Raw genomic sequence first — 15,210 nt, 5'->3', positions numbered from 1 at the left:
GTGCTAGATGTTGCAAAAGTGCGGTTAAATATACACATTCTGTAGCATAGCTCAAAAGGTCTCAGTACATATTTACTAGTTAGGGTTTTCAGAAAAGTCTAGTAGATGCAGGCAAATCTCCTGAAAGCACTCAGGAGTAAGCTGTGCATGGGGTGGTTCTCTGAATAGAGGTGGGCATTTGCTCAATCAGGGTTTTCAGATTACCTGGTGATGTCCACATATTCAATTAGGCTCTGCTGACAGCCACATCGGGGGCATGAACGCGTTGGAAGGTGCAAATTCAGTGACTCCACAGCAGCTCCAGAACGGGTGCACTTGCCTAAAAATTCCTGACACACAGGGCAACATGAATGAAGAGCGCAAGAGTGAAAACTAGAGCAGGAGAGAAAGAAAATAATTCAAATTGGGAAGGGGGAACAAGGAAGAGCCTTTTTGTAGTTCACAGCTATAACAGTGAAAGTTTGCCCCACAGCCATTGTGTCTAAGTGAGGAGCTGAGAGGACACACGTAGATGTGGCCTCTCTTTCCCAGTGAAGCTAAATACAGATATTCAAAAAGCCCAAGCCTGTATCGATTCAAACTTCGCAGGTTTGTCTAAGCTGTGTAGACTGAACCAGTAAGTAAGTGAACAGACAGTCACTTGATTCTGGAAATGCAGCCAGAAGCCTGCAGTGGCTCAGCTGAGAAGCTGGGGGGCGCTACAGCAAACCCTCCCTTCCCTTTGGCAGTGGCAGGAAGCCTAGAGAGAAGCTGGGAGAGAAGCCCTCCAGGCTTTCCCCCCTCCCTGCTTCAGCTGAGTGTGGGGAAACATGGCCAGGCCCACTAAGTTAACCCCCCACCCTCCTTTCCCTTCCCTCCGCCTCAGCATCCCAGCCCGGGGCCAGTGGCCCCACTTCCTCTGCTTAAGCAGCAACTGGGGGAATAAGCTGTGAGCAGCTGCACCCCCTTCTCAGCCAGCCAGAGCAGTGATAGTGCTCTGGCTAGGGAGCAGAGGGCAAGGCCAACCCTGCTCTGCTGGAGCGGACAGCACAGCCCAGCCCAGGGCAGGAAAGCATGCTGGGATGCTGGGGGACTGTGAGTTAACCTGAACCAGGAGAGAGTCTGGGACAGAAGTTACATAAACCTGTTTGACCTAAATCAGTGAAGTCCAATACTACAGTCAACCAGGCTTATATTAAACCACTTTCGGCCATTTTGAAAGTGATTTATGTGCACTGAACTTCTTTTCTGTTACAGGTTTAAACTGGTTTCTGATCACTTAAACAGATTTATGTGTAACTTCTGTCCCTAGCCTGAGTGACTTTTGCTCTGAGCACTCCAGCCACAAGGTTTTTCTACAAGGCTACTATTAGAAGCGCCACCAGTGTCAGCCAGTCTCCCACCTCCCACTTCTTTGGATTCCATGCAGGGATGAGCTGCCTTCCCCTTGGAAAGGACAGAGAATTCCAGATCCATTTCTTCTGTACTGGGAATTACAGATAAGACTAATATTCTCCTAAGGACTTGCAGAGCACTTAATCCAGCCTGGAGAAAAGGTGTGTGAAAGGCTGGGGTTCTCAAAAAGGCACGCAGGTTTCTAGATAAGATGCAGAGCCTAGAGCCTATTAGAGGAGAGGTGGACTAGGGACAACAGCTAGTATTTTTGGAGACAGAAAGAGCAAAAAGCAGGGGGGAAAAGCAGCTCTGTGATGCAGAACTATGAAGCAGACAGTACGGGTCCATTTAAAGGGAAGCTGCATGAATCAGCAAATTGATAATACACTGCAGAGCCTTTCATATCTCAGTTGTTGGCTTGAATCCAGATCAGGTAAGCAGGAAATGAAGTTCATTTCTGCCTGGTAGTATGTTGGGAGTCTTGGGGCAAATTTGAGTGGAAAAGGGTCTGTTTCAGAACAAAGAGCAGAGCCCCATTTGATATGATGGTCAGTCCTTCGGCAGTCTCTGCAGAGGCAAAAGACTGAATTGTTCCAGGACTTTTAAATTCCTTTCACAATCTTAGATCTTTTTTATGTTACTAAATTTTGGCAGCAGAACTCTGATGCTGATGACAAAGCTTTGAATGTATTTGTATTCGAAGGTCTGCTGACAGTTATTGCGGCATGGTGCATCACATGGTGGTCTAGACATACACTCACCTTCAGTCAGCTGCCACAGCTCTTTCCCAGGTGGTGCCTTCCTAAGGTGAACGCCATATCCTTCCAGCATAGCTGATGAAGTGGAGCTATGTGGATCCAACAGTAGCAAAACGGAGCTTCCAGAAACCACATGAGTGCACATGCACTTGGCAGCACGGCTGTGGTGCCTGCTGTCTGCCAGTAGAACCTCAATAGCGTAGACTGGTCCTTAGCAATGCTCCCTTCAGCCCTTGACGACAGCATTTAGGCAGAGCAGTGTGGGGACATCTGCTCTGCCATAGCCCAGGGCCTAATTCCTCAGGGCTGTCAATTTGGCACTTTTTTAGTGGCACTAAATTCACTGAAGGTTGAAGGAAAGTGCTAAGCATAATGCCTGGATTTATGGGCTCTCTCTGGTGAGATTCTTTCCCTTCAAATGTTATTTGGACTAGGAGATAAGTTAAATGAAGGTGTTGCAGTCTTGCAGCATGTCAGGTCTGGTTCCATGGTAATAAGGTCTGTTCCTGTACCAGAATAACTCTTACTTTAGGCAATGACACCAAAGCTTTAAGTTCAAAATGTGTTCAATCTTCTAGTCCCGCACACATTTTCTCCCCCTGTTCCAAACACCCCTGTCACCTGCACTCCGCCTACTCAGTGCCTGCACAGCCTTGCTCCTTCTAACACTCCAAGGTTTGCACCATCTTTCAAGCCCTCCTGTTTGATTAGAAGGTCCTTTCATTACCTACGTAGCAAGCACATTCTGTCTCCCGGTGTAGATCTTTCCATAAAATGCAATGCTACAGCAGAGCCAACTAAGCTTCTTGCCATCACTGACATATATTCCTTTTCTATGAAAATGTTGAGAATTAAAAATTTCCCATGCTGAACTGACATGATCAAAATCCTGAAAATGTTCATGAACCAAAACTCTTGGTGGGAGGGAGTGTTAAATACCTCTGGAGATCAAAAAAATACACCAAACATTTTCTTTTAGTGAGGACCCCTAACATTTATTATTGTCATTAACTTATATTTCCAAACACAGTTGTTTGGAACCAGCACACCAGAATTCTGCCTTCTAAAAAGTTTATAACAAAATATTTAGACAGGCTTGAAATGATTTTCAAAATTGGATTTTAAAAAAGTCCAAATCAATCCTGTTCCATGTAAAGTTTATTTCAATTAAAAATATCGTTGAAAAATTCTCCATCTACTCTACATATTGCGGCTGGCCATCCACACTACCTTGAACTGTACTAGACTCAGACCTATCCCAAAAACTGAGATGCTGTCGCACCTAAATTTTGGAATCTGGATTTGGACCCAATTTTCACAGTAGAAGCGTTTTAGACTATGTCTGTATGGCACAGTGCCATGTATAAATGTCCAAGATAGTTCTAAGGCTCCTGCCAGATGTGCAAGTGAAGGCGTGATGGACTCTGATGCAGGGCTCCATAATCTCACCTCCTGCCCTGCATGCGTGGATTGTGGCATTTGGCATCAGATCCCATCATGTCTTCCTGCTGGTGCAGGGAGAGCTCAGGATCACAATCTGGGCTCCCTCTGCACCAGCAAGTTGCAGGCTTCCACAGTTGGAAGCTCCCAGCTGATCTGGCCTCCCAATTGCAGGAGTACATGGTGCTCCCCCACAGTTGGGAGCCCAGATTAATTAATGGGGCTTCCCACCACAGGGGTGCATGATGCACCACTGCAGCTAAAAGACATATCACCTGGGGCTCCAAGCTGCAGAAGCACATGATGTGCCCCTGCGACTGGGAGCCCCATCAGCTGACAGTGCTCCCAGTCACAGGGGTACACCCTACAACTAGGAGTCCCAGCCTGGCCACAGTTTCAATTATTGGCATGATAGGATACAGCCACAAAGTTATTACATTTTTTGTGTAATAACTTTATGGCTTATTCCTTGTTTTTATCACATCACTAATTGCATTAACATGTGGCCAGTCAACAACTTAAGAAATAAGTAACTGGTTAATCATGTCTTAAGTGTAACGTGTGCAAGGGGCATAAAAGAGCTGAGAGAGGTAATTTATTGCATTCTTTTCCTCTTCAGTCCCTTTTGCCTCTCTTAGCACTGCCCTCTCCTTTTCCTTCCCACTCTTCTCTCCTTTCCCTGTCTTTTGTATTGAAATCACTGTATTTGATAGCCTATTCTCTGCATGTCCTTGCATAGGATCTGACAAGGTGAGCTATTGCTTACAAAAGTTTATGCATCTCTGATACAGTTAGTCTGTAAGATACAATTCTACCCAGCCTTCTGCATAAGGGAGCTAGCAAGGGTAAGAGTGTAATATAGAGAGTGATCACCCATCCTTAATTGGGTGGGACAGCCCCAAAATGTGAACACCAAGTCCCAGTCCCAGGCTGAATGACTCTGGGACAGCTTTTGTCCCAGATCCCCAGTATCATGTGCAGGGATCTGGGTTTTCCATTCACCATTGCAAAACCATGGATTTTCTCGTTTGAAGGAGAAAAACGCAGGAAACTGTGGGTTTCTCCTTGCAGTCTGGCAGAATTCTAGCCTGCAAGGGGCTGCTTGGCACTGAGGGAATGGGATGCAGGGGGCACCATGTGCAGGTATATGCATGCACATATCCACATGGCCAGGAATACAGCCAGGCAGTGGTGGAGATCAGCTCCCTACAGCTAAGTAGGCAGTGGGGGGAGTCTTGGAAGAGTGGTGGGGACTGAGGTTCCCACAGTGAGCGAGGGAGTGAGACTGGGGCTGTGGAAGCTGCCCAGCTGGGATGGTGCATGGAGCCCAGGGCTGGGCAGGAATGTGTGGCCACGGGGCCGGACAGGGAGCGGGATGAAGCCACAGTCAGGTCATCCAGGGGACAGCTGGCTCCCTGCCACTGCATGCACTCCCAGGGATGCAGGTGTCTTGGGGGGCACGTGCCCCTGCAGATTTGTGCATAGGTTAGGGTGGATGCGGGCTGCCTACTGCAGGCTCCAGGCTCCCCACCCTGCTGCCCTCCCCCTGAGGCTACCATGGCCCAGTGGCAGAACTCAATGTGGAGGCTTGGTGCTGCTGAGCCCCGCACCAGCCATGCCACCATAGCAAGGTACCCCTTGCCCTCCCAGCAGTAGTAGGGAAGTGGTGGCAGAAGCTGTGTTTCCTTCTGCTGCTGGGTGGGCAGAGAGCACCTCGCCATGGGGTTCCTGGTGGAAGCAGGCTCTCTGGTGGCAGCCTCTCTGCTGGGTCCTACCCTCTGGCCTGCAGAGACCCCCAGGAGGAAGGCAGCAAGGCAGGGAGCCCTGAGCCCTCAGTGGCCAGCCCACCTCTGCCTTTGCTCTGGCCGTGTCGTGGGGGTGCGGTACATACACCACCTTTCAATTTTGAAAAGATGGTCACCCTAGTAATATAGCCATGTTAGAATGGATTTCTTCCCAAGCTAATATATTCCTACTCTCTTACCTGTGTACCCTACATGTTATACCCAGCCTGGTCACAGTGCCACACTAATATAGCTATGGTATTTCTGGTATCCAAGGCTAACTCATTTATAGACAGCTTAGGTGTCCCTATATGCCACCGTGTTACACTTTGCAGTCTTGTGCATATCCTTTCCCTTTTCACTGGGGCACATTTGTACACTTAAAAGAGATGGGGAAATTCAGATGTGAATCCAAATGTAACTCAGATATATGTCCTGTTTACCTGTTATTCTAAATATCACATGTTCTGATTTTCACTGTCTGCTCATCAAGGCAGTGACCGTTCTTTTCCTGTGTTCTGCAAACTGCTGCGTATGTTAACAGTAATAGCTAAATAGCACCATCATAAGACTTTAATGCAAACATCTGTTTAAATGAAACAGCTACTGTCTCATATTTCAATTTGAGATAAGTGACAGGAAAGCTTTACAAATACCCAAGAGATAGGAAGGAGTAAGCAGAATAGCAGGGAATGATTGCCCAGGTAAAGCAAATAGCAATAAGACTAATTTGCCAGCAGCAACAGCACAAAAGCAATGCCCAAGTACCTGTCAGTACAGGATCCTTGGAGAAGTGATAAACTGCTCTAGTACGATGGTACTCATTTCCATTAGGGTCTGCAATAGCAGAATGAATGAAAGCAAACCCAGGGGGAGGGATAGAAACATTACTTTTGCCAGAGGTTGATATCAGCCCAAACTCCTACAACAAAAGATTATATGCCTCATATTTCTCCTGCATGACATAGCAAAACAGCCTTTTCAAGCTGCAATATAAGAAAAGTGTTGGTTTGATGGATCTACAAAGGACAGAAACGCCCAGAAAGGGTTGATTAAACAACTGAATAAAGATGCTTTTATCCTTGGCTGGTCAGTATCCAGCCTGCTCATATCTAATAAATGAAGAAGACTGATAACAATTTATGCTGTAGAACAGGGATGGATCCAAGCTCTGGGACTCCTCATGGGCTGGATCTGGACCAGGCAGTGGTGGGGCAAGTAATGGCAATGGTGGAAGCAGGGCAAACAGCATCAAGGTGAGTGAAGCTCACTTAAACATCTTTGCTTCTGACAGCTATTCCCAACAGGGCCCTACAGCTCTGGATTCTGTAGCAGGCCCTGCCTCAAATTTCCTGGCCTACCAGGAACCCCACGCGCTGCAGGGAATGTCCTACAAGCAGTCCACAAGCCATGTTTGATACCCCTGATACACATGATTAAGCTAGCAGCACTGTGGATTTACTGTGCTCAGTGTCTTGATGCACATGTTTGGAGGCTGTATCAGCATGAGTGTTACAGAATGCTTGTGTGAACATACATTTCTGCATAAAAAAGAAGTCCTTCCCCATTGTCATCACTGGAATTTTTGCACTGTGTCAGCGCTTGCCAGGCATGTTCACACCAATTCCCTGGCATACCCCTTCCTGCTTGCACATGCCAAATGATGCAGTGCTCCAGGAGCATCTCTCACATCTACCCTTAAGTATCCCAGAGCTGGGATCTGAAGATCAACTATGGGACATACCTCAGCTTCACTGCCACATTTCTGAGATTGGCATGTGCCAGGTGGAGGGGAGGCTGGGGCTGCAGTGTAAATATACCCGGTGCACACACACAGAGCTGTTTTGTGCATCAGAAAAAGTTTTTGTGATATTACAGGCTGTTCATGTAGTGGCCCTCAGCCTGCATCCAGCTCACAAGCGCCCTGGCCTCCTGCCTGGCTGCTATTCCCCACCATTGCTCCTGCAGCTGCAGGGGCAGCAGCTGGGATCTCAGGCTCCCTCCCCTTACTGGCTTCTGCTTCCCTGCCCAGACTCCTGAGGACAGGGCAGGGTCATGTAACAGGAGAGTGCTATGTGCATGGCAAAACTGGGCTGCCTGCCTGGCAAGAGGGGCTGGTTTGCCAGCGTTGTGCATGCAGCCAGATGGGAGACAGTACTGCCCTTGCAGTGGGGAGACAGTCAAGCTGCTCATGCTTCCTGCATGCCAAAGGAGAGCCAATTTGTGTGTACAGACAGAGAGGAGGCAGCATTATCTGAGCAGTGGAGGGGAACCAGGCTGCTCGTACTGCCCATGCAGTGGGGGCACCTGGGCTGCTCTCACTGCCCACACAGTTGGGATGAAGCCAGACTGCCCATGTAGCTAGGAGAGACTCCATCAGAGGCACCCACAAGGTGCACAACTCTGGGTTCTGCAGGCCCTGCAATGTCCTGGGGTTGGACAGTCCTGGTGTACTAGAATGTGTACAGCTAGGTGAAAGACTGCAGAGAGGAGTTGTCAATATTTGGCATTGACACCAATGCACAAAGCCACACTTTTAAGCACTGGGCACTAATTTTCCCACTATATCACACCAGTTTTATACAGGCATAGCTCTACTGGAGTCCATACTGATGCAAAACTGGCATAGCACAAAGAGGAATCAAGCTTTCAATTTGTATCCAAAGTCTGTGTGCATCAGGAAACAGAAGCCTCTAATGCACATAAGGTTTGCAGATATTGTTGCAAACAATCTGGCCCACATTGTTTATTGGTGAATAAACCAATCCTCCATAAGTCCTTGGTTATTTCAATCCACCATCGGTAGCCAGTCCTCACAAACCTGCAAGAAATGGGTGCTCCTTGGGGTGCTTTGGATGCCCGCAGTCTGTACTGGTAATTAATATAACTCCTGTGCTACACAGATGTCATACTAAGTGGAATTTTTATGTAGAGGGCCTTGACCCTGCAACAGGATGAGTTCAATGGGACTTCAGTGGGAGCTTGTCACTAGTGCTCAGTACCCTACAGGTTACATCCAGAGGGTGTAAGGGTTACATCCAGAGGGGGTACAGGGACATGACCGCACCCTCCCTTTCTGACTATAGCACAGGAGCAGCAGCGGAGGACTTAAAGCCCCCAAGAATTCCCCTCTCCTTTCCCCTCTGTGCTCAGGGACACATCCTCTACTCTCCTTTTCCCACCTCTCCCTTTCCATTCCCACCTTCTTCACCTACTCCTGCTGGTGTCCCTGCTGTCACATGTATGATAGGAGATTGTGTCCCACTGTGCGTGCCTGCCCCCAGGCTGGCTGAGAACACGCCAGGAGACAGGTGGGGAGGGAGCACCCCCACCACCGCCCCTTCCCCTGTTGCCACCACTGCTACTGCTGTCCTAGGCTGAGCCCAGCCTGTATGCATCCCATTTGGAGCAGAACATGAGCTCCCATGGAACTGGCAGTGATAGGTGGGAGAGAGAAATGCAAGAGAGGGGATGTGTCTCTGAGCATGGAGGGTAAGGGAAAGGGAGAATTCTTACCTTCTTTGGGATCGAAAAAGTCCCTGGCTGCTATTTCCTTGTGCAGTCTGCCCACCATGGTGGGGGATGGAGGAGGAAGCTGGGAGCAGAGGGATCCAATCACCCATGCAGTACCAATCACTGCTCCAGCTTCCCCCTTTGTCATTCCTGGATCCATGCCTGGGAGAGGCTACTGATGCTGGAGTGAACCAACCAGTGACCTGGTTTATTCACACAGAAAGCCACCCTTTCTCTTATCATTCTCTGACCTTCTTCCCCATTCATCTCAAACCACAGCTTCATCTAGATATAGACATTTAAAGAAAGGTCAGGGTGGGGTGGGGTCACCTACATTACAGCCCATGATGTCTGCTGATTTCAGACACCTGCTAGGTTTTCATCATCACCCTCCCTGCATGTCCCAACTGAAAAGGGCAGAAAGCTTGAACACTTCAGGGGCTGTAGGGTTTTTTTAACAAAATTTCCTTGCACACAGAGGAAGGAGGTATGCATCCCTGTGCTAGTGTTTCTGTGCTGAATGGTTACTTTTTCCATTGCCTTGAGAGCTATTTTAACATACGGATCAAGCGGGATCCAGATGATGATGTTTCACTCCTGTGACTTTGCAATTCTCTTCGCAGTGGTTTCATGCACCAATGCTCTACGTTGTTTGGATCACTTGTACCCTTGTCCTCTTTTGAGTTCAAACTCTGGCAACAGCGATGATCAAGCTGCCAGCACTGCCTCAATATGTCACTTCACATTGGTCTCTCTAGACGAGAAGGCCACTTGTCTCCGGAAAGGCACAATAATTTGTGTCAGCTCATTAAGCTGGCATACTGCTGATTCAGGCACTGAGCTCTGAAGGAGCACTTTGTCCCAGTGCTGTAATGGCCTTTCCCCTCTATCCCTGGGGGACAATAGGGGATAAGAGCCTTGAGGTTAAGGTCAGAGGACTGAGGAAAGATTGTTAATGCCAATTTGAGTGAAAATTAAAGCTGGAAATAAATGATTTGAATACAAAAATGGTGCACTTGAAAAGAGGTATGAGTGAGCAATAATGAGCACTAAGTCCGGTACCTTGGATGAAGTCCAGCCTAGGGAGCTACAGCCAACCACCCCCCTAGGTATATTTCCTCTTCGCTAGAGACGGGGGAAAGTTAGTAGGCTAGGAACAGAGTTATTCCAGGCTTTATTCTTCCCTTCTCACTCGAGGGTGTGAGAAGAAATGGTTTTACAAAGGAACTATAAAAGTGAAAATGGTGTCTTACACATAAAGTGCACAATGCAGGTTCATACAGTCAAAAGAATGTTAAGGAAGGATGGGAGCAGAGCAACGGAGAAAGGGGCTGCGAGGTAAATTGAAGAAAATATAGTACTTTTTTTTTTTAAACAGACAGCAGTTTTTAAGTGGATTCTGGAAATGAACATCTAATGCAGCTGTCTTGGATGGGTGATGATGGGGTAGTGATACATGGTAGGAATAGGCAGGTAAGCAGCATTCTGCTTCTACATGGTATCCAACTTATCTGTTCTTACAATCTGAGTGCCCTTTTTTACAGAAGGCTGGGGTCTGAAGAGCCAGGACTTGGAGCTTGTCAGAGAAAAGAGAGTTCATTCTTTCTGAGCTAATCAACTAAGAAATTTGCAATGGGATGTTCAATTTGCAGAGAGATCATAGACTGTTTCATGGCAATATTCCTTTTGATCTGTTAATGCTAAAAAAAAACCCCCAAAACCACCCCTCGGTTCCCTGAATCAAAACTGGAGCACTGAGCAATGCGCTTAATTGGATGAAGGACTGTTATGAGGCTATAATTTTTACTGCCTATCTCTGCAACACACACTTCACCTCCTTTTCCTCCTCATTCCAAATGCTAGCAAACATTGCTAGACAAGCTTAAAAAACACCCTCACCATTGAGCTTCCCTGCTAATTGGCAGAGAAAAAAAATCCTTTGACTGAGGGCTATATTTCTGCTGAATGCTTACTTCAGTTTGGCAAATTAAAGGCATTTATATGAAACCCTCCAATCAATATCATGGGTTGTAATTATTCAGTCACACTTGTATTTTCTATTCTAGACAACAGACTGAGTGTGCTGAGCTGTAACTGTTAGTGGGCTTATGCAGCTTGTTTTCTTTCAGTAATCATGATCCACAGGCAGTTAGGCAGATGGACTCTATGGGGAAATTAGAAACAAACTTATCACAAAATATTGCAGAGATACAGCAGTGGTTGCTATGAATGCAATGGTATTCATGATAAAGAGTGATCTTATTTATCATATTTCTGTTGGTTCCCGTTAGCGTTCTTTTATTCCTGGATGTGAGCTGAAAAAAACAGTCTAGTCAAACAAAGACTCTGCTCCAATTGCAAAATAAATCCAAGCTGGAACTGTTGTGATATTTGAAAGAATATGGATAAAACCTCTCTCTGCAACCTTCCCTTCTCCCCTCCCCTGCCAGTTTTTTTGTTTCAACACATCTCTGTAGAAGGGAATTCCTCGTTCTTTCTGAGGCTGGAAGTGCTGAAATATTGCAAGAAAGGGTGACCTGGAGATGCTTCCACACTTACCAGAAGATTAGACTGGTCGGGTTGCCAGGGTTTTGTGAACTCCAACCCAATTTTGCAAACTAAAGTACACCACAGAAAGTTCTTCTAGGAGTTTGGGGACAGTTTTCAGAGGCACAAATGAAAGTTAAGCCCCCAACTCCCCTCGACTTCAAATACGAGTAGGGTGCCTGACCAGCCTTTCAAGCCTCTGATATTTAACCACAGTACCACAGTAAATTTTCACTATGAGGAAGAATCACTTTCAATTGCTATTTATTACCTCACCAGAGTCACAAAAATCTTCCTCACATATTATTTCTGACAGTGACATCAAATATTGGAAGATCTCCCAATACCATGTATTTTCTTAGACTAGCTATGTGTAGTGGTGCCCACTGAAGAAATACAGTGTAGTGAAATATCTGCCCAGTTCTTACCATCATCTTCTCTCTTTCCAGTACCTGTTGCAACAATATAGCCATAACTTTTCCCCATGTATCTTACCTTTTACTGAAAACTAATAGGGATGCTTTCTACAAACAGAAGCTCTTTTCATATTAATGTATGATGATAGGGAAACCAACAACTTACTTACTAGATGGAATCCAGTTCTCACTACCAGACCAGGATCAAGGATTTTTGTGGGTGATATCTTTTATTGGACCAACTGCATGGTTGGGATAAAGCTAAACAAGCTTTTAAAAGCAAAGCTTTATTCACGGGGGCTGAGGGAAGAGGCAAGCACAGCAATTATTACGTAGAGCTATGAAATCGGAGAAGCGAGACCGTGCCAGAGGTAGCTGACAAACAATTAGCAGAAGAAAAGAAGCAAGATTAATAAGAGATCAAGGCTGACCGAAAGGGGGAGATTTATCATCACCTGGAGTGTGAAGGATGACTTTCAGGAATCAGGTGTATTACAGTATGCCATAAAAATCAATATCAGTGTTTAGTCCTTGGTTCTTAATGTCCAGCCAGCTTATTAATTTTTGCTCTCAAGCTTACCTTTTGAAGGTGTAAATTTCCCTGGAGTATAAGGATAGTCAGGTCAGAAAGGAAGTTGTTTTGTGAAAAATGTGCTCCTCCTGGCATTTGTGTCTCTCTGTCTTTTATTATTTCTTCTGTGAGAGGTCATTCTGGCGCATAGCTTCTGTCTAGTTTTACCTATATAGTTACCACGAGGAGACGTGGTACACTGGATTAGATCAGGAGTGGGCAATTATTCGGGCTGTAGAGCAACTTAAAGAGTTTTGGTGAACTATTGAGGGCTGCTTGTGTGCGCACACACTCTCATACACACAAACACTCACACAGCACATCTACATGAGACATTTAACTTTGCATTAGCATAGTTTACTGCGAAGTAAGCATATGCATCTACATGTGCACATGCGTACTTCACAGTAAACCACCCTAATCCCAAGTAAATTTGCTACCCACAAATGCAAATAACAATAATATTTTGTTGGTCTAATAAAAGATATCATCTCTACTACAAGTCCTGACTGCCTTGTTGTATAAAGGTAGATTTCAGGCTGGCCAGGTGGGCATCGCAAGTAATTTCCTCAGAGTAGATCTGGTGGTACCTGAGAGCCTGACTGTAGATTTTCTGGTGTGCATGGGATAACTGCTGGTATTGTGGACATACCTAAGCATGGTGGTCCAGGAGGTTTTTATTTACCAGGCCAGTATGTTTTATTTTTTGTTTACCAGGCCAGCATGCAGTCACACGTGGTGGAGAACACAGAAAAGACCTGAGAGAGAGGCCAAGAATGTGGTGCTCCAATCCAGATTAGGTTTAGGGGAAACATCTAGATTTCAGGACTGAAGGTAATCAGTGCTAAATGGCAAAGCCTGACAGTATTAACATTCAATGAGCTGTGCCCATATGATTTTGGCCCCAAATAACCAAAATCCCACAAGACCAGCTGCTCTGCACATATTTCTACTTCATCATAAGACAGAGTGGCGATACAGAAAACAATTCCCTTCTGGTTTTGGATCTGTCTCAAGAACAAGAATTATCTGGTTTGGATTATAGCTTTTGATTCCACCCATCCCTGCTAGCAATTTTTGGCAGAGTGAAACTTGACATTCTGCTTTGGATCTATCTTTACTGTCTTGGAAATACTTTGTAGTCATTTGGATTGTATTATTCAGTTACTTTTATAGCTAAATTTTCTGCCATCCCTTGCCAAATGATTTATCTTTTGTAGGTTATATCAAGACCACCAAATATGGAAGCCTGCCCCCAATTTTTATTAGCAAACTTCTATAAAAGCACCCAAGTTCCATTCAGCTCCCAGCTCTATTTGCTTATGGGCAAATATAATAAAATGTAAGAACAGCTTTGGTTTTCTTTGGGACTGAGCTACCTGAAAAACCACTTCCCTTTCATTTTTCTACCAAGGCAATTGCTATCACTGGGGACACCTCAGCTACACAAACTCTGGTTGAAAAGAGGTCAGTGGCAAAGAATTTTCCATTAGAGGTCTTTTAACTTATGGATTCATAAAATACACGACAGAATTTCTAGTTTTTTCCAGTTTTCTTCTTAAACAACTGGTTTATTTACTTTGCTCAATGGCAAAAGCATCCTTAAAACAGATCTTATAATTATGTCCCTATCTGTCACTTATAGTGTGACAAGACCCAGGTGTTTCCCATTTTGGTTGATATTGTTATGAATGGGCATACACTGGGATGCTTAAGGGTTTATTGGGATGACACTGTGGCAGGAATACCTAAAGCACTGTGGAAGTAGCTCTTTGTCAGGCAGAACTGAGATTGCTAATATAAAACTAAGTGGGCCTGTAGAATATCAAAAATCCTAAAAGGTTCTGGTAGCATCAGAGCACATTTCCAGTTGGAGAGAAACCCTTGGCATCACAGGGAAGTAGGAAAAACAGATCCAAAACGTCATCATACAAAAGAACAAAAGAAAAAATATACAATATGTACCTTACTGTTAGCTTGTGTTAAATGCTCATACTGTAACAAACTTTCTAATGTCTTGAAGAACCATTGCTCACACCGGAACAAAGTCACATGCCAGAGGCCTTATGGGAGTTCTCCTTTTGCTCCCTTGATAGGTATTTATGTTTTTTAAAAGGGAGGATCAAAATGGCTTTCTAAGTAGCCTGCTAATGGTTCAGTCTGCTAATGGTATCTGTAGACTTCTCACAGTATTTGCTGTGTTTAAGAGATGAGAGAAAGCCACCAAGGTTGGGCCTCCATTCAGAGTTGAAGCAGCCCAAAGTTTGAGGAAGTTTAGATGTGGGGTTTTGCTTCTTTGACCAAAAAGTCTGTACCTGAGTCAAGTTTGGATTCTAGTCCCAGATGCCCCCCGCCACACACACATAAGGGGTTTGCTTCAGGCTCATCTTTTGTTTTATTAACGAACAAACCAAAATTATGCTGAAAGCTTGCTTAGTGAGCATGATGTTCACTGTAAGGGTGATCAATGCTTTGCTCTGTTATCTTGGAATCCATTCAAAGTTAGCATTAGTCAGCACTGGCACAGTTTGCCAAAATGACAGATTTAAAAAGCTAGTATCTTGATCAGTCCATTGTTACATTACCCAATAGATTAATAATTTGGGTAAGAGCTAGTGTATTTTTTTTAAATAAGGTTATAAAAAATCCTGTTCAGTGAAATGCATTCCTGCAGTGGACCTCATTAGCAGTGCTGGCAGGTGCTTAAATAGTTAATACTGGAGGACTCACCAGGAGGTCCCTCATGTAATGCTAACTATCTATGTCACTTCCAGGTTACTCTTGATAACTAAGTTGCTTCTCTGTGT

The sequence above is a fragment of the Crocodylus siamensis genome, chromosome 2, assembly GCF_052110815.1.
Source record: "Crocodylus siamensis isolate JL-2025a chromosome 2, ASM5211081v1, whole genome shotgun sequence".
Lineage (NCBI taxonomy): Eukaryota > Metazoa > Chordata > Crocodylia > Crocodylidae > Crocodylus > Crocodylus siamensis.
Note: the sequence above shows the minus strand (reverse complement) of the source record.